Source organism: Macaca nemestrina, chromosome 1 (genome assembly GCF_043159975.1).
Source record: "Macaca nemestrina isolate mMacNem1 chromosome 1, mMacNem.hap1, whole genome shotgun sequence".
NCBI classification, from domain to species: Eukaryota; Metazoa; Chordata; class Mammalia; order Primates; family Cercopithecidae; genus Macaca; species Macaca nemestrina.
Genome location: NC_092125.1, coordinates 181,633,902 through 181,654,476, shown reverse-complemented (window position 1 = coordinate 181,654,476; position 20,575 = coordinate 181,633,902). Strand labels below are relative to the sequence as shown.

General features: G+C 44.9%; 1 protein-coding gene across 1 annotated transcript in view; it reads right to left on the bottom strand.

The window, feature by feature from the left end:
• Positions 1-9,854, bottom strand: part of LOC105495047 (RAB3B, member RAS oncogene family) — a 108,013-nt gene extending 98,159 nt beyond the window's left edge. Inside the window, exon 1 of the mRNA XM_071093036.1 lies at positions 9,741-9,854. The gene's annotated coding sequence lies outside the window, so the exon portion shown is untranslated. The remainder of the gene's footprint in view (positions 1-9,740) is intronic.
• Between the last annotated feature and the right edge of the window lie 10,721 nt (positions 9,855-20,575).

The window sequence follows — 20,575 nt, the reverse complement described above, 5'->3', positions numbered from 1 at the left end:
GTGCTGGGATTACAGGTGTGAGCCACTGAGTCTAGCCTCTTTCACAATATCTTCATGCCATTCAATATACTAGGTTTTGAAGGCACATCAGTGAACAAGAAGACAGATAAAAGCCCCATCCTGATAGTGGATCTTACACTGGAAGTCTCTAGGCAACAAATGCTGATGGTTTAGACCATGCTAGTAATGATGGGGGTGAAGAGTAGTGAATTCATTTGCTAGGGCTGCCATAGACAGGGTACCACAGACAGGGTAGCTTAAACAACAAAAAATTATTTCCTAAGTCTGGAGGCTAGAAGTCTGAGAACATGATTGGTTTCTTCTGAGGCCTTTCTCTGGCTTGTAGATGGCCTACTTCTCCCTGTGTCTTCCAATGGTCTTCCCTCTGTGTTCAACTATGTCCCAATCTCTTCTTCTAATAAGGATGCTGGTCCTATTGCATTAGGGCCCACCTATATGACTTCATTTTAACATAATTACCTCTTTAAAGACCTCATCTCCAAATACAGTCACATTCTGAAGTACTTGGGTTAGGACTTTAAAATATGAATGGGGTGGCTGGGTGTGGTGGCTATGGCTGTAATCCTAGCATTTTGGGAGGCTGAGGTGGGTGGATCACCTGAGCTCAGGAGTTCAAGATCAGCCTGGCCAACATGGTGAAACCCCATCTCTATTAAAAATATCTCGGCGTGGTCTTATGCACCTGTACTCCCAGCTACTCAGGAGGCTGAGGCACAAGAAAGATTATCTCTCAAAAATAATAATAATAGGCCGGGCGCGGTGGCTCAAGCCTGTAATCCCAGCACTTTGGGAGGCCGAGACGGGCGGATCACGAGGTCAGGAGATCGAGACCATCCTGGCTAACACGGTGAAACCCCGTCTCTACTAAAAAAAAAAAATACAAAAAACTAGCCGGGCGAGGTGGCGAGGGCCTGTAGTCCCAGCTACTCGGGAGGCTGAGGCAGGAGAATGGCGTAAACCCAGGAGGCGGAGCTTGCAGTGAGCAGAGGTCCGGCCACCGCACTCCAGCCTGGGTGACAGAGCGGGACTCCGTCTCAAAAAAAAAAAAAAAAAAAAAAAATAATAATAATAATAATAAAATACGAATGGGGCATGGACACTTCATTTATAACAAGGAGTGAATTTTTTTTTTTTTTTTTTGAGATGGGATCTTGCTCTGTCACCGAGGCTGGAGCGCAGTGGTGCAATCTCAGCTCACTGCAAGCTCCGCCTCCTGGGTTCAAGCGATTCTCATGTCTCAGCCTTCGGAGTAGTTGGGGTTACAGGCACGTGCCACCACACCCAGCTAATTTTGTATTTTTGGTAGAGACGGAGTTTAACCATGTTGGTCAGGCTGGTCTCAAACTCCAGACCTCAGGTGATCCACCTGCCTCGGCCTCCCAAAGTGGTGGAATTACAGGTGTGAGCCACTGTGCACAGCCTTTTTTGTTTGTTTAAGACAGAGTCTCACTCTGTCATCCAGGCTGGAGTGCAGTGGCGCGATCTCAGCTCACTGCAACCTCTGCCTCCCGGGTTCAAGAGATTCTCCTGCCTCAGCCTCCTGAGTAGCTGGGGTTACAGGCATGTGCCACCATGCCTGGCTAATTTTGTCTTTTCAGTAGAGACGAGGTTTTACCATGTTAGTCAGGCTGGTCTCGAACTCCTGACCTCAGGTGATCCACCCGCCTCAGTCTCCCAAAGTGCTGGGATTACAGGTTTGAGCCACCATGCCGCCCAAAAAGAATTTTTAAATGTCCACATAGTTCATTTATTTATTTGCCCTACATGAACTATACCTTTCCCCCCATATTTATGCCTGAAAAAAATCTTAATTAATATAAAGCAACTCAATGTGCAATTACACACTCGCCAAAAGTTGTGCACCCCAAAGTGTCATCACTTACTACATCCAGTTACAAATCTAGAACTTCTAAGGGATAAACATATTTCCTCTAATTCTCTCTCTTTTTTTTTTTTTTGAGAGAGAATCTCACCCTGTCTCCCAGTCTGCAGTGCAGTGGTGCAATCTTGGCTCACTGCAACCTCCGCCTCCCGGATTCAAGCGATTCTCCTGCCTCAGCCTCCTGAGCAGCTGGGTTTACAGGCACATGCCACCACGCCCAGCTAATTTTTCTATTTTTAGTAGAGAGGGGGTTTCACCATGTTGGCCAGTATGGTCTCGAGCTCCTGACCTCAAGTGATCTGCCTGCCTCAGCCTCCTAAAGTGCTGGGATTACAGGCATGAGCCACTTCACCTGGCAAAATGGACTATTATCCTTGCTTAAACTATAGTTTAACTATAAACTAGTTTACTATAACTATAACTATAGTTTATAGTTAAACTATTAACTAGGCTAGGCACAGTGGCTCATGCCTGTAATCCCAGCGATTAGTATAGTATAGCATACTATAATTAATTTGCTATAACTAGTTTAACTATAAACTAGTTTACTATAACTTTAGTTTATAGTTAAACTATAAACTAGGCCAGGCACAGTGACTCAGGCCTGTAATTCCAGCAATTCACCTGCCTCAGCCTCCCCAGTAGCTGGGATTACAGGCGTGAGCCACCCTGCCCGGCCTTTATGTTTATTTCTTGATTATATGCTAAACAAGGGATGGATTATTCATGAGTTTATCAGGCAGGAGGTGAGCAATTCCCAGAACTGACAATTCCTCTGTTTTTTAGGCAATATAGGGTTATTTCTGAACATTGCCATGTCATTAGTAAACTGTCATGGCCCTGGTGGGTGTGTCTTTTAGCATGCTAATATATTATAATTAACGTATAAAGAGCAATGAGGACCACCAGAGGTCACTTTCACTGCCATCTTGGTTTTGGTGTGTTTTGGCTGGCTCCTTTACCACATCCTGTTTTGTCAGCAGAGTCTTTATGACCCATATCTTGTGATACCAATCCTGCCAACTTCCTATCTCATCTAGTGACTAAGTATGCCTAACCTCCTGGGAATACAGGCCAGCAGCTCTCATCCTAATTTTACCCAGCCCCTATTCAAGATGGAGTTGCTCTGGTTCAAACACCTCTGACACTTCCATGAGGGCATCTGCTGAGGTGTCTATTTTTCTACCAGTATCCAGTCAATGGTCATTCCTCTCACTCTGTCCCTTTATCCTGTCAGCAAGGTCTTCCAGGTCCATCAGCCCCTCTATGCCACTTGCGCTCTCTTCATTGGGCAGGAAAATTTGATTGCTGTCCTGTGGCTCTCTGGGCCATGAGAAGTCATAGAGCATCAGGCCGAGGAGGGTGGATCACCTAAGGTCAGGAGTTAGAGACCAGCCTGGTCAACATGGCAAAACCCTGTCTCTACTAAACACACAAAAATTAGCCGGGTGTGGTGGCAGGAGCCTGTAATCCCAGCTACTCGGGAGACTGAGGCAGGGAGAATTGCTTAAACCTGGGAGGTGGAGGTTGCAGTGAGCCAGGATCATGCCACTAAACTCCAGCCTGGGTAACAGAGCAAGTTTCTGTCTCAAAAAAAAAAAAAAAGAAGAAGAAGAAGAAAAAGTCCGGACGAGGTGGCTCATGCCTGTAATCCCAGCACTTTGGGAGGCCGAGGCAGGTGGATCACCTGAGGTCAGGAGTTCAAGACCAGCGTGGCCAACATGGTGAAACCCTGTCTCTACTAAAAATACAAAAATTAGCTGAGCGTGGTGGCGCATGCCTGTAATCCCAGCTACTTGGGAGGCTGAACAGGAGAATCACTTGAACCCGGGAGGTGGAGGTTGCAGTGAGCCGAGATTGTGCCATTGAACTCCAGCCTGGGCAACAGAGCAAGACTCTGTCTCAAAAACAAATAAATAAATAAATAAATAGAAATAAACATAAGCATCCTCCATCAAGCAGCCCTTGCCACTGCTCTGTCTATGAAGTAGCTGTTCTTTTGTTTCTTTACTTCCCTAATAAACTTTATTTCACTTTATGGACTCACCCCAAACTCTTTCTTGTGTAAGACTCATGAACCCTCTCTTGGGTTCTGGATTGGGACCCATTTCCAGTAACAGAAGGATGTGCCAGGACCAGGTGGGATGCATTTGAGAAATAAAAAGAAAATCCTATGCTCCAAACTGACTGAACAGACCCCCTCTTGGCCAAGGCGACCCCAGAGAAACCTTGGAAGCTGAGTTCCCGGTGGTGATGAGATGGAGGTCGGACACACCTCATTATGCCCCCTCCCTTGCTAACCGCCATTAGGCTTTCTTCCCTAAGAGCTAAAAGAAACCAGCCCTTTCAAGACTCCAAACTAGTGACTAGCTTATCTTCCCAGATACAGAACAAAGACAAGATAAATTGTTCCTTCATCCCTCTCTGCTGCCTCCATTCCCACTTTCTTCAATGTTCACCTTGTCTTATATGTAAAATGTAGATTTACTGGGCACTAAGTAAAGTCTCACAAGTATATAATTATTTATCCCACTACTAACCCCCTCTTTCTTTTTTCTTTCCTTTTTTTTTTTTTTTTCTTTTTTGTGACAGGGCCTCACTCTGTCACCCAGGCTGAAGTACAGTGGTATAATCTCAGCTCACTACATCCTTGACCTCCTGGGCCCAAGCAGTCCTCCCACCTCAGCCCCCTGAGTATCTGGGAAAACAGGTGCATGTCACTAGACCCAGCTAATTTTTGTATCTTTTTTATAGAGACAGGGTTTCACCATGGTGCCCAGGCTGATCTTGAATTCCTGAGCTCAAGCAATCTGTCTACCTCAGCCTCCCAAAGTGCTGGGATTACGGGCATAAGCCACTGCACCCAGCCCTTCTCCTCCTTTTTAAGGAAAATGTATAAACACTAAACCTCCTGAAAACCTCTTTGGAAAAAAACAGCCACAGATGCATCTGTGACTCAAATTTTTCCCAGGCATGCCCTCAAACTGGCTCAATAAACCTTAATGATTTGAGACTTATGTTTCAGTCACTCATTTTGGTTGTCACATTACACTTCAGCTGACGCCAGCATAGGCAATGTCTTCCATCTGATGTCATGACATCGTACAATTCTCTGAGATTTAGACACCACCCAGGGGAGGAGAAAAAATCCTACAGTCAACTGAGTTGAAACCTCAAATAACTGAAAAACTTTGGACCTGACTATCCAGGGTTTCTCCATCTTCATGCAGAGTGAGGGTTTGAAAAAGAATTGTTATTGCAATATACAATTATTATGTTCATTTTATTGTAATTGTATAGGTTAGCTTGAAAATGTATACCTGTTACTCAACATAAGGCATTGATGCTATTCTTGAGTTGGTTGACTTGAATACAAATTGCATAGCATAATATAGTGGTTAAAAGCACGAATTCAGAAGCCAAACTGCCTGCATTCAAATCCCAGCTCTGATGCCTGCTAGTTTAAATAAATTACTTAACTGCTGTGTGCCTTAGTTTCCCTGTCTATAAAGCAGAGATGATGATGATGATGATGCTAATAGAACCAAATTCATTCACATTTTTGTTAGGATTAATGTAAGTGGAGTGTTTACAACAATTCCTGGCACACAATGCCATATAAATGTTTGCATTATCAAGTGAGGAAAGTTTGAAATCAGTAGTCTTGAAACTTCTTTGCTTGCATGATCCCTAAAAGACTTCTGGAAATTAATGTGTCCCTTCACATACTTTTAAATTGATACCTCAAAGTTTCATCATTTAAGTAGTTGCAAAGAGTATACTTTCTGGCATATTGTAAATATTAACATTTAAAATAAAACGGCTGGGCGAGGTGACTCACACCTGTAATCCCAGCACTTTGGAGGGCTGAAGTGAGCTGATCCCTTGAGCTCAGGAATTTGAGACCAGCCTGGGAAACATGGCAAGACCCTGTCGTTAACAAAAAATACAAAAAATAGCTGAGTGTGGTGGTGCATGCCTGTAGTCCCAGCTATTTGGGAGGCTGAGGTAGGAGGATCACCTGAGCCCAGGAAGTGGAAGTTATAGTGAGCCAAGATCATGACACTGCACTACAGCCTGGTGACAGATCGAGACCCTGTCTCAAAAAATAAAATAAAAAAAACATTATATCATTTTTCTTTTTTTTAGACAGTGCCTCACTCTGTCACCTAGGCTGGAGTGCAGTGGTGTGATCATAGCTCACTGCAGCCTTGATCTGCTGGGTTTAGTTGATCCTCCCACCTCAGCCTCCTGAGTAGCTGGATTTTACAGGTGTGTGCCACCATGCCCTGCTAATTTTTGTATTTGTGTAGAGATGGAGTTTCGTCATGTTGCCCAAGCTGGTCTTGACCTCCTGGGCTCAAGGGATCTGCCTGCCTTGGCCTCCCAAAGTGCTGGGATTACAGGCTTGAGCCACTGAGCCCAGTCTGTTATAACATATCGCTTTTCAATATGTATACACTACACTCTAAATATCACAGAAATTTGATACCCAGATTATCTACTTAAAACTAATACATGCACAAGTCCTTGTTAATAGTTGGAAATTTTACATTATTTTGTTTCCCTTTGAACTTATATTTCTTTCACTCTACCTGAGCCAGAAATTAAAAAATAATAAGTACTGCATTTATTCACTCCAAGAAAAGTGAAAGCTAAGGCCCAGAATGTGGCAAGGCAAAAGTTAAAAAAGAAAAGAAGGCGGCCAGACTCGGTGGCTCACGCCTATAATCCTAGCACTTTGGAAGGCTGAGGTGGGCAGATCATGAGGTCAGAAGATCAAGACGTCCTGGCCAACATGGTGAAACCCTGTTTCTACTAAAAATACAAAAAATTAGCTGGGCATGGTGGTGTGTGCCTGTAATCCCAGCTACTCAGGAGGCTGAGGCGGGAGAATCCCTTGAACCAGGGAGTCAGAGGTTGCAGTGAGCTGAGATCGTGCCATTGCACTCCAGCCGGGCGACAGAGCAAGACTCTGTCTCAAAAAGAAAAAAGAAAAGAAGAACAAGTTTTCCTCTGCTTAGCAGCTCACTTCAAGGACAGTTTTAAGATAATGCTGTCTGAAAAGCCAAGGCCAAAGGAATGGGCTCCAGACACCACCCTCTCCCTCCAGAGCAAGGTTGATGGACAAAAAAGAGACAAAGACAAATTCCTTTACTGTTACTCCTTTCCCTGGCTTCTTAAGCATGACTGTGTTTTACAAATGTCTATATTTAGCCAGTTCTTTTTTTTTCTTTCAGTGCAGCTACAAAACCACCAGCTATGCAAGGCCACAAGTTATGTACTATATGATTAACCGCCTTTGTTTTGCTTTTGTAAGCCCGCTTATAAAAACCCTACTCTGTCTTTGTTCAAGGCTCAGCTTTCTGGATGTGAATCCACTGAACCGAAGCATACCTTAAAATAAATATCCTCCTGTTTTCCCATATCAGTCTCTCCATTCCTCAGTTTACCACAACATACCCACAGAATCTTAACCTAATTGTGGAGTCCTAATTAGGGAAAAGGGGTCAGGCTGGTGGAGCAGGGAAAAGCAAAAAGAGAAGGCAGATAAGTTCTAAGTCTGCCTTTCTTCACGGTCGAGGACACATAGTCCTCCTGTGCAGATAACTCACATAATCCACCATCTTCCTGTGCCCAATTTGTTACCGCCCAGTGGGTTGGCCTTGCCCGCTGCCTAGACAGAGCTGATTTATCAAGAAAGGGGAACTGCAATAGAGAAAGAGTAATTCACGTACAGCCATGTGTACAGGAGACCGGAGTTTTATTATTACTCAGTCTCCCCAAGCATTCTGGGATCAGAGTTTTTAAGGATAATTTGGTGGGTGGGGGAGGCCAGTGAGTTGGGAGCGCTGATTGGCCCGGTTGGGGATGAAATCATAGGTGGTCAAAGCTGTCTTCTTTTACTGAGTCAGTTCCTGGGTGGGGACCACAAGACCAGATAAGCCATTTTATCGATCTGGGTGGTGCCAGCTGATCCCTCAAGTGCAGGGGCTGCAAAATATCTCAAGCACTGATCTAAGGTTTTATAATAATGATGTTATCCCCAGGAGCAATTTGGGGAGGGTCAGAATCTTATAGTATCCAGCTGCATTACCCTAGCTAACCCATAATTTCTAATCCTTTGGCTAAATTGTTAGTACTACAAAGGCAGTCTAGTCCCTAGGGAAGAGGGGGTTTGTTTTGGAAAAGGGCTGTTATCATCTTTGTTTCAAAGTTAAACTCTAAGTTCCTCCAAAGTTAGTTCCAGCATACACCCAGAAATGACACCAAGGACAGCTTCGAAGTTAGAGGCAAGAGGGAGTTGGCTAGGTCAGCTTTCTTTCACTATCTCAGTTACACTTCTGCAATGGCAGTTTCAAAAACGTTAAAAACTTGGCCAGGCATGTGGCTCATGCCTATAATCCCAGTACTTTGGGAAGCCAAAGCAGCTGGATGACCTGAGGTCAGGAGTGAGCCGAGACCATGCCATTGCACTCCAGCCTGGGCAACAAGACAGAAACTCTAAAAAAAAAAAAAAAAAAAAAAAAAAAAAAAAAGTTAAAAACTTAATTCTCAAACAGATTCTGAACACATGCCAACGTTTTAATTCATTAACAAAACAGCAAGAAGACAAACCAATTCAAAGGATGCAAAAACTTATATACACACATATTGTCAGTGGCAAAAAGGAATACTAAAGTAAGATTGCTAAATCAGATATAAAACTGGTTAATGACTTGCAGGCAATAAAGTCATAACATTTGAGATTATCTTCCCCTTAGGAAAGAAATCATTCACATCTAATTAGTTCTATAAATTAAAATTCAACTCTATGAAGTTGTAAAATGTCTGGATTCTAATTAACAGTTAAAAAAACAAAAGAAACAAAACGCTTGCAGTCAGGTAACTTTAGACAATCTTGTTACAAAAATGCTCTACAATTACACTAACAGTTTTGAACTGCTATGCAAGGTGGTTCACATCTATAATCCAAGCAGTTTGGGAGGGTGAAGCCAGTGGGTTGCTTGAGCTCAGGAGTTCAATACCATCCTGGGAAACAAGAAATACTAAAGAAATACATGACAGGCGGGACGTGGTGGCTCACACATGTAATCCCAACACTTTGGGAGACCAACATGAGTGGATCACAAGGTCAGGAGTTCACGACCAGGCGTGCTAACACGGTGAAGACCCATCTCCACACACACACAAAAAAATACAATTAGCCAGGGTGGTGGCACACACCTGTAGTCCCAGCTACTTGGAGGGCTGAGGTGGGAAGATTGCTTAAGCCCGTGAGGTCAATCACAGGCTACAGTGAGCTGTGATCAAGCCACTGCATTCAATCCTAAGCAAGAGTGTGAGACCCTGTCTCAAAATAACAAAGTTCTGAACCCTCTTTCTTAAGAGTAGTTGGTAATAACTAATTACCTCTAGAGACATTAGTACTGAGAAATAAAAGTTCGCATAGAAAGTACATGAGAGGCTGGAAATGGTAGCTCCCACCTACAATCCCAGCACTTTGGGAGGCAAGAGGATTGCTTAAGGCCAAGTATTGAATACCAGCCTAGGCAATGTAGAGACAATGCCTCTACCAAAAAAAAAGTAGCCAGGTATGGTGGCAGATGCCTGTAGTCCTAGCTACTCAGGAGACTGAGGTGATAGTGTGTCTGGAATTGGTGGGTTCACTGGTCTAACATGACTTCAAGAATGAAGCCGCGGACCCTCAGGGTGAGTATTACAGTTCTTAAGGACGGTGTGTCCAGAGTTTGTTCCTTCAGATGTCCAGAAGTATTTGGAACTTCTTCTTTCTGGTAGGTTTAGTGGTCTCGCTGACAGGAGTGAAGCCACAGACCTCTTAAAGGTGGCACCTTCTGGAGTTGACAGTTCTTCACCGTGGGTTTGTGGTCTTCCTGGCTTCAGAAATAAAGCTTCAGACTCTCACGGTGACTTTTACAGTTCATAAAAGCATCCTGGACCCAAACACTGAGCAGCAGCAAGTTATCACAAACAGCAAAAAAAAAAAAAAAAAAAAAAAAACCCTTCACACATGTCACAGCAGTACCCTACCTGCTACCCATTGTTAATTCCGGCAGCCTGCTTTTATTGCCTTATCTGACCCCACCCATATCCTGCTGATTGGTCCATTTTACAGAGAGCTGATTGGTCCATTTTACAGAGCACTGATTGGTCTGTTTTGACAGAGTGCTGATTAGTGCGTTTACAATCCCTAAGCTAGACACAGAGTGCTGATTGGTGCGTTTACGATCCCTTAGCTAAACATAAAAGTTCTCACCAGACTCAGGAGCCCAGCTGGCTTCATTTGGTGGATCCGGTGGACCTGCTTGCGAGTCTGGTATCGTGCGCTCGCACTCCTGGGCCTTTGCGCGGTTAAATGGGACTGAGCGCCGCAGAGCAGGGGGCGGCGCTTGTCGGGGAGGCTCGGGGCGCGGATATGGCGGGTTGCAGGTCCCAGGTCCCGAGCCCTCCCCCGCAGGGAGGCGACTGAGGCCCGGGGAGAATTCGAGTGAGGTCCATGTGGGTCGGCGGTGCTGCTGGACCCAGCGCAACCTCCGCAACTGCTGGCCCAGATGATAAGCCCCTCACTGCCCTGGGCCCGCGGCGCCTGCACGCTGCTTCGAGTGCGGGGCCCGACGGGCCATCGCCCGCCGGAACTCGGGCTGGCCTGTGAGCGCCGCGCGCAGCCCCAACTCCCGCCCGCGTTTTCCCTCCACACCTCCCCGCAAGCAGAGGGAGCCGGCTCCGGCCTCGGCCAACCCAGAAAGGGGCTCCCACAGTGCAGTGGCGGGCTGAAGGGCTCCTCTAGCGCCACCAGAGTGGACGCGGAGGCAGAGGAGGCACAGAGAGGGAGGGCCACTATCACGTTGTTACCTCTCAATAGGATTGCTTGAGACCAGAATTTCAGCGTTACAGTGAGCTATGATCAGGTCACTGTGAAACGACTGTTTTGTCTGGGGTATATACCCTGGGGTTCGTTTTCATGCGCCAGGAAAATTTAGGACACAGACACAGGAGGAGTTTAGGGGCAGAGGTTTAATAGGTAGAAAAGAGAAAGAGAAACAGTTTCCTCTACAGAGGAAGGAGTCTCCATGCGGCAAAGAACCAGCGGTGGTGGATATACTAAATTGTTATTTTTTTTCTTTTTTGAGATGGAGTCTCGCCCTGTGGCCCAGGCTGTAGTGCAGTGGCTCCATCTCGACTCATTGCAACCTCCAGCTCCTGGGTTCAAGCAATTCTCCTGTCTCAGCTTGCCGAGTAGCTGGGACTACAGGTGCCCACCACCACGTCCCGGTAATTTTTTATTTTTAGTAGAGACGGTTTCACCATATTGGTCACGCTAGTCTTGAACTCCTGACCTCAGATGATCCACCAGCCTGGGCCTCCCAAAGTCCTGGGATTTCAGGCGTGAGCCACCACGACCTGCCGGATGCACCAAATTTAATAGTTAGGTTTGAGGAAGTGGTGTCTGATTTACATAGGGCTCACAGATGGGTTTGATGAGGCATGATTACAGGGAAGGCTGGTTCCCTAACCCTAATCTTATTATGCAAATAGACTTTCCAGTAGCTCGGAGCCATCTTGTCTGCTTCTTACTGTACCGTGGCTGGCAGAAAAGGAGCGATGGAGCCGCCATCTTGAACATGTCTAGTTCCTAGTTGCCGCCAGCCTTCACCCGTGCAAGCTCCCAGCTTGCTTGTCTGTGTCTGCAGCTGGATTTTACAGGCTGCTCTTTGTTAGAAAATGATTTGGGGCTGCTTTTCGTTAAAAAGAAAATCCTGACTGCTTGAACCCGGGAGGCGGAGGTCACAGTGAGCTGAGATCGCGCCACTGCACTCCAGCCTGAGTGACAGAGTGAGACTCCGTCTCCAAAAAAAAAAAAAACAAAAACAAAAAAACCAGGCGCGGTGGGTCACGCCTGTAATCCCAACACTTTGGGAGGCTGAGGCTGGTGGATCATCTGAGGCGGATCACAAAGTCAGGAGATCGAGACCATTCTGGCTAACACAGTGAAACACCGTCTCTACTAAAAATACAAAAAATTAGGCAGGTGTGGTGGCAGACGCCTGTAGTCCCAGCTACTCGGGAGGCTGAGGCAGCAGAATGGCGTGAACCCGGGAGGCAGAGCTTGCAGTGAGCCGAGATTGCACCACTGCACTCCAGCCTGGGGGACAGAGCGAGACTCCGTCTCAAAAAAAAAAAAAAAAAAAAAAAAAAGCCTTACTGAGGATTCCCATTCCCTTACTATCTGCCTAAGTAATTTATTCTTAACTCCTATATCAACTGTACTTCAGCCTAGGCAACAAAGTAAGATTCTGTATCTAAAAATAAGTATATGGGAATAGAAGGAGTTTCTTCATTGCAGTGGCATTAAATTCTTTGAACTCTGAGTTCTACGTCCAAAAATCACAGCGATCTAATATCAAAAAACTTTGAGACAAGGCCTCACTTTGTCTTCCTGGCTGTAGTGCAATGGCACAATCTTGGCTCACTGCAACCTCCATCTCCAGGTTCAAGTTATTCTCAGCCTCCCGAGTAGCTGGGATAACAGGCATGTGCCACCACGCCTGGCTAATATTTGTATTTTTATAAGAGATGGGGCTTCACTATGTTGGACAGGCTGGTCTGGAACTCCTGTTCTCAAGTGATCCACCCACCTAGACCTCCCAAAGTGCTGGGATTACAGGTGTGAGCCACTCGGCCCAGCCAAATGGATCAGTTTCTAAATTAGACTTTATTTCAGAAATAATTCATTTGGGAGAAAATTGGAATGCGTGTTTTAAAATCAAACGTAAAGCTGGGCATAGTGGTTTATGCTTGTAATCCCAGCATTTTGGGAGGCTGGGGCTGGAGGATTGCCTCTGAGTCCAGGAGCTCGAGACCAGCCTGGGCATCATGGTGAGAGTACTTTTACTTATTGGCTTTATGTGTCTCTCCAGCCTGACCCCATGCTGTTAGCCTTTCCTCACCTCTTACTCTTCCTATTTATTTATTTATTCTGAGTCTGCTTGCTAGAGAACTCTTATTATTGTTAGACCGGATCTCACTCTGTCAGCCAGGCTAGATAGCGGTGGCATGATCTCAGCTCACTGCAACCTCCGGCTCCTGGGCTCAAGTGATCCTCCCACCTCAGCCCCTTGAGTAGATGGGACCTACAGGTCGCTCTACCATACCCCACTATGTTTTGTAGAGATGGGGTTTTGCTGTGTTGCCCAGGCTGGTCTCAAATGCTCTTACTCTTTTGTCAGCCTTCTACCTGCTCCACTCTGGCTTCTGCTTTCACAGTTCCACCCAAATGGCTCCTCTTCGATAAATCCTCTTAATAGAAGGAGATACAGTATTTGGAAGTGAATGAGGGAAGTTTGATTGATAAAATCAGTTTTGAAAGTTGTCTTTCTAATTTATACTTGCATGGATAATGCTTGATTCAATTCCCAAGGCCTATTGGGTACCATGTGCCAACGAATAGCCTGATAGGCTGCTGGCCAAACTAATGTATTTTTGTACATTGTTTTAGAACTCCTAAAGGACCAAAAAAAGAAAAAGAAAAAAAGAAAGAAAGAAACAGATTCTGGTAGTCCTAACAGTGATGTTTTTCTCTTGCAGTGTTCCTTACCAAATAAGTAAATAGCACCACCCTCCACTCTTTTACATGCCAGAAATCTGAGACCTGTCTTTGACTTCTTCTAACCTCTCTCCTTAATCATCAGTTACTGTTTATTTTTTCTCTTAAATATTTTAAAAATTCACCCACTCCAGGCTGGGCATGGTGACTCACACCTGTAATCCCAGCACTTTGGGAGGCTAAGGCGGGCAGATCACGAGGTCAGGAGATAGAGACCATCCTGGCCAAAATGGTGAAACCCTGTCTTTACTAAAATACAAAACATTAGCCGGGTGTGGTGGTGCACGCCTGTATTCCCAGCTACTCGGGAGGCTGAGGCAGGGGAATCACTTGAACCCAGGAGGTGGAGATTGCAGTGAGCTGAGATCACGCCACTGCACTCCAGCCTGGTGACAGAGTGAGACTCTGTCTCAAAACAAACAAACAAAAAATCAAACGTATTGAGGTATAAATTACACACAATAAATATTCACATGTCGGCTGGGTGTGGTGGCTCATGCCTGTAATCCCAGCACTTTGGGAGGCTGAGACAGGCGGATCACTGAGGTCAGGAGTTCGAGACCAGCCTGACCAACATGGCGAAACCCCGTCTCCACTAAAAGTACAAAAATTAGCATGGTGTGGTGGCGCATACCTGTAATCCCAGCTACTCAGGAGGCTGAGGCAGGAGAATAACTTGAACCCAGGAGACGGAGCTTGCAGTGAGCCCAGATGGTGCCATTGCACCCCAGCCTGGGCGACAGAGCAAGACTCCATCTCAAAAAAAAAAAAAAAATTCACATGTCTAGTTTATGATTCAATGCATTTTGACAAATATAAACAACAGTGTAACCACCACAATCAACATTTCCATCACCACAGAAGGTTCCTTCTGGTGCCTTTGCAGTCAAACCCTTCTCACCCCCATCCCCAATGCCACGTAACCACTGATCTGCTTTCTCCTGCTATAGTTAAGTTTTGCCTGTTCCAAAACTATATAAATGTACCTTTTTTTTTTTTTTTGGCCTGTCTTTTCCCTCAGTATGTTTCTGAAATTCATCCATGTTGTTGCATGATACATGTTCTTTATCTTTTTCTTTTTGTTCAGTATGTTTCTGAAATTCATCCACGTTGTTGCATGATATATGTTCTTTTTCTTTTCTTTTTTTTTTTTTTTTGGAGATGGAGTCTTGATCTGTCACCCAGGCTGAAGTGCAGTGGTACAATCTCGGCTCACTGCAACCTTCACCCTCCGCCTTCCGGTTCAAGCAATTCTCCTGCCTCAGCCTCCCAAGTAGCTGGGATTACAGGCGTGCACCACCACACCCAGCTAATTTTTGTATTTTTAGTAGAGACGGGGTTTCGCCATGTTGGCCAGGGTGGTCTCAATGTCCTGACCTCATGATCTGCCCACTTCGGGCTCCCAAAGTACTGGGATTACAGGCGTGAGCCACCATGCCTGGCCAGTTTGTTCTTTTTCATTCCGAGTAGTACTCTTTTGTACAAGTGTTTTCCATTTATTTGTTGATAGGCATTGAGGACGAATCCAGTTTTTTTGATATTATGAATAAAGTTGCTATGAACATACTTTTTCACATTTTATTTGTTAAGATGGGGTCCCACTGTCACCCAAGCTGGGGTGCGGTGGCATGATCATAGCTCATTACAGCATCAAACTTCTGGGCTCAAGTGATTCTCCTGCCCCAACCTCCCAAGTACCAGGGACTGTAAGTGCACGACACTACGCCTGGCTAATTTTTTGTAGGGAAAGGGTCTCATTATATTGCCTAGGCTGGTCTCAAACTCCTGGCCTCAAGTGATCCTTCCACCTCGGCCTCCCAAAGTGTTAAGATTACAGGCGTGAGCCACCACACCTGCCCATGAATATTTTTGATAAGCTTGTGTGGGTGTGTGTATGTGTGTGTGTTGTGTTCCTATGTTTCATATAATCCATGTAGTCATATAATTCTGGGATTTGTGGGTTACATAGTAAGTGTATGTTTAGCTTTATTAAACACTGAAAACTGTTTTCCAAAGTAGTACCATTTTACACTCTTAATAGCAATATGTAAGAGTTCCAGTTTGTCCCACATCCTCTCCAACACTTAGTATTATCAGTTTTTTCCTTAATTTTAGCAATTCTGGCAGTTGGGAAATGGTATCTCATCATAGTTTTAATCTGAATTTCTCTGATACTTAATAGTGTCACACATTTTCATGTGCTTATTGGCCATTCACATGTCTTCTTTTGGGAAATGTCTGTTCAAGTCTTTGCCCAGAAGCAACATCATAACTATTCTTCATTTTCCAATGCAAATAACATGTTAACATAACTCCCGATGACAACTATCTTAGTTCCAAATTCTAATCCTAAAGTTTTCCAAATTTTAATCCTAAAATATTCCAAATTCTAATTCAAGGTATTCCAAATTCCAGTTCTAAGAGGTGAAGGCTTGTCATGAATTTCCCACCTGGATGACTTCAAAACTTTACCAATGCTCCTTAGAACTCTTCCTCAGGAGAAGTGCCTTCTTTAGTAATAGTTGGGGATTGGCGGAAGCAAAATTTCATCACTGTCACTTTATTATGTCTAAATTCAAAATATCATCACACAGTGCAAACTGTGCCATTGCTTATGTCAGGTTTTGCTCTTCATAGAACCATGTTTGGACAGAACTATGTACAAGACAAAAAACCTGTAATCAAGAAAGTTTAGTTACATTTTATTTAACTTTATTTTTTATTTTATTTTATTTTATTTTGAGACAGAGTCTCACTCTGTTGCCCAGGCTGGAGTGCAGTGGTGCGATCTTGGCTCACTGTAACCTCTGCCTCCCAGGTTAAAGCACTTCTCCTGCCTCAGCCTCCCAAGTAGCTAGGATTACAGCCACATGCCACCATGCTCAGCTAATTTTTGTATTTTCAGTTAAGACGGGGTTTCACCATGTTGGCCAGGCTGGTCTTGAATTCCTTACCTCAGGTGATCCTCCCAACTTGACCTCCCAAAGTGCTGGGATTACAGGTGTGAGCCACCTCACTGGGTCGCTTAGTCCCATTTGAGGTTTCCTTTGTTTGGTTTTTACAAAATAGGAAAATGTACCATATTAAAATTCCGGGTGAGTAAGAGGTATGCCTTTTTTCCCCATAGGATGGGGAAAGGTGCATAGTGACAAAGAAGGTGGGAATGAGCTATCTTGATCAGCGATCCCCAACCTTTTGAGCACCAGGGACCAGTTTTGTGGAAGGCAATTTTTCTATGGACTGAGGCGGCGGGGTTGGTTTTGGAATGAAACTGCTCCACCTCAGATCATCAAGCATGAGTCAGATTCTCATAAGGAGCACGCAACCTAGATCCCTCGCAGGCGCGGTTCACGGTAGGATTCGCTTTCCTATGAGCATCTAATGCTGCCGCTGACCTGACAGGAGGCAGAGCTCAGGCAGTAATGCTTGCTTGCCCACCACTCACCTCCTGCTGTGTGGCCCAGTTCCTAACAGGCCATAGACAGGTACCAGCATGCAGCCCGGGGCCTGGGGACCCCTGATCTTGATGACATTTCCTGGGAAATCACCTTTATTGTGGTGAAATATACATAAAATTTACTGTTGTAACCATTTTTAAATGTACAGTTCAGTGGTGTTAAGTACATTCACACTATTTGGCAACCAACACCACCATCCATTTCCAGAAATTTTTCATTTTCCCAAACTGAAACTCTGTATCCATTTAACACTAACTCCCCATTCACCCTCCCACCAGCCCCTAGCAACCACCATTCTCCTTTCTGTCTCTAGGAATTTGACTATTTCACGTAGCTCATGTAAGTGGAATCATATAATATTTGTTCTTTTGTGCTTGACCTATTTCACTTGGCACATCTTTAAGGTTCATCTATATTGTAGCACATGTCAGAATTTCCTTTCTTTTTAAAGCTAATAATATTTCGTTGCATGTACATACGTTTTTATTTTTATTTATTTTTTATTGAGACGGGGTCTCACTGTGTTGCCCAGGCTGATCTCGAACTCCTGGGCTCAAGCGATCCTCTTGTCAGCCTCCCAAAGCCCTGGGATTACAGGCGTGAGCCACCTTGCCCAGTCTGTACATAACACCTTTTGTTTACCAATTCATTTGTCAGTGGCCGCTTGATTTACTTCCACTTTTGGGCTGTTGTGAATAATGCTGCTATGAACACAGGTTGTACAAATAATCTGTTCAAGATTCTGTTTTCAATTCTTCTGGGTATATACCTAGAGGGGGAATTACTGGATCACATGGTAATTTTAATTTTTTGAGGAATCCTAGGAAATCACTTTTAGGAAGATGAAGATCTAGAAAAAAATTCACTAAAGTTTCTGTGCCCGTGTATTCCATGTAAAGTCTTTACCCCAGATTCAAAACTCCTGGGCTGGGTGCAGTGGCTCACGCCCATAATCCCAACACTGTAGGAGGCCAAGGTGGTTGGATCACCTGAGGTCAGGAGTTCAAGACCAGCTTGGCCAACATGGCTAGACCCTGTCTCTACTAAAAATACAAAAAGTATCCAGGCGTAGTGGCACATGCCTGTAATCCCAGCTACTCAGGAGGCTGAGGCAGGAGAACTGCTTGAACCCAGGAGGCAGAGGTTGCAGTGAGCTGAGATCACACCACTGCACTCCAGCCTGGGTGACCAAGTGAGACTCTGTCTCAAAAAAAAAGAAAAAAGAAAACTCCTGTCTCCCAGCCTGGGCAACATGGTGAAACCCCGTCCCTACAAAAAATTTAAAAATTAGTTAGGTGTGGTGGCTAGTACCTGTGGGCCCAGCTATTTAGGAGGCTGAGATGGGAGGATTGCTTGAGCTTGGGAGGCAGAGGTTGCAGTGAGCCAAGATTGCACCTCTGCTCCCTAGCCTGGGTGAGAGAGGAAGAACCTGTCTAAAAAAAAAAAAAAAAAAAAAGCCAGGCGCAGTGGCACACATCTGTAATCCCACACTTTGGGAGGCCAAAGCGGGTGGATCACTTGAGGTCAGGAGTTCAAGATCAGCCTGGCCAATATGGTGAAACCCCGTCCCTACAAAAAATACAAAAATTAGCCGGGTGTGGTAGCACATGCCTATAATCCCAGGTAATGGGGAGGGTGAAGAACAAGAATTGCTTGAACCCGGAAGACGGAGGTTGCAGTGAGCCGAGATCGCACCGCTGCACACACTCCAGCCTGGGCAACAGAGCGATACTCCGTCTCAAAAAAAAAAAAAAAGAAAAAAGAGAAAGAAAGAAAGAAAAAGAAAGAAGGAAGGAAGGAAAGATAAATCCCATTCCAATGAGATACCTCAGAACATAAAGTAAGTAATGTGGTTGGAAAACCATGAATTTGGAATCAGACAGTGCTGGTTAGAATCCAGTATTTACTTAGTTTAGAACCTGAAGTCTGCTGAGCTCGGTGGCTCACACCTGTAATCCCAGCATTTTGGGAGGCTGATGCAGGTGGATCACCTGAAGGTCAGGAGTTCAAACATCAGCCTGGCCAAATGGTGAAACCCCATCTTTACTAAAAGTACAAAAATTAGCCAGGCATGGTGAGGGGGCTCCTATAATCCTAGCTATTCAGGAGGCTGAAGCAGGAGAATAGCTTGAACCCAGGAAGCAGAGGTTGCAGTGAGCTGAGATAGCACCACTGGACTCCAGCCTGGGCAACGAGAGTGAGACCCCGTCTCAAAAAAAACCAAAAACAAACACATTAGCCAGGTGTGGTGGCAGGCACCTGTAATCCCAGCTACTTGGGAGGCAGAGGCAGGAGAATTACTTGAACTTGGGAGGCGGAGGTTGCAGTGAACCAAGACCTTGCCATTGCACTCCAGCCTGGGCAACAAGAGCAAAACTCTGCCTCAAACAACAACAAAAGAATCTGGCTAGTCTTTGCCTTCTCTAAAGTCCCCCCTAAAATGAGGCTACTAATACCTATCCCACGGGACCACTGATGGCGTTTAGAGAACAGATGGAAAGAACCTAACATAGACCTTAGCAAGTCACTTGAAAGTTTTAGGTACACAGGACAGAGGACTAGCTTCTGCCCTAGAGGAGAATGGCCAACTGATGACAGCCCCAGATGTGCAATTGGGTTACTTCAATATAAAGTGGTCCAGGGCTATGATAGATATATTGGGGAAGGGATATTCTATCCTCATGAGAAAGATTAGGGAAGACTCTCCAGAAGAAGTGGCTCAAAATGGGTGGGAAGGAAGAACAAAAAGAACATATTTTAGGCTGAGGAAAACAAGATGAACGTAGAAAAGCATAAAACAGCATGTTGTCAGGAGAACTCAAAGCAATTTGGTGTCACAACACATAATGCAAAGACGTAAATGGGAATAAATGAGGTTGAAGAAGTAGGCAGGCTCTTAAAGGTCATGGTAAAGATCTTGACTTTAACCTGTGTCTTGGCTTCCTCATGTTTCAAATTCTTCCTCTGTACCCTGGGATTACAGTAGTACCTTTCTCACAGGGCTGATAGGAGTACTGAAGTGAAACTAAATGGAATAACATATATAAAGCACTTAGAAGAGTACTTGGCACAGACCGAGGTTCGAATATTTCCTACCATTAATACTATTACCTTAAAGATGGCAGGAAAGGGTTTTTGTGTGTGTGTGTGTTTTTTTTTTTTTTTTAGATGGAGTTTCACACTTGTTGCCCAGGCTGGAGTGCAATGGTGCAATCTTGGTTCACCACAACCTCTACCTCCCGGGTTCAAGTGATTCTCCTGCCTCAGCCTTCTGAGTAGCTGGGAGTACAGGTATGCGCCACCACACCTGGCTAATTTTGTATTTTTAGTAGACATGTTGGCCAGGCTGGTCTCGAACTCCCAACCTCAGGTGATCTGCCCACCTTGGCCTCCCAAAGTGCTGGGATTACAAGTGTGAGCCACCATGCCCAGCCAGGAAAGGTTTTAAACAGTGGAGTAATATGGATAGATTGTAGAAGGAGGGAATTTTAGAGCTAGTAGGCAAGTTAAGGGGCTATAGCAATAAATAGTCCAGGAGAGAAAAAGCCTGCCCTGTGCTAAAACAGTGATAGTGTGGACAGAGGAAAT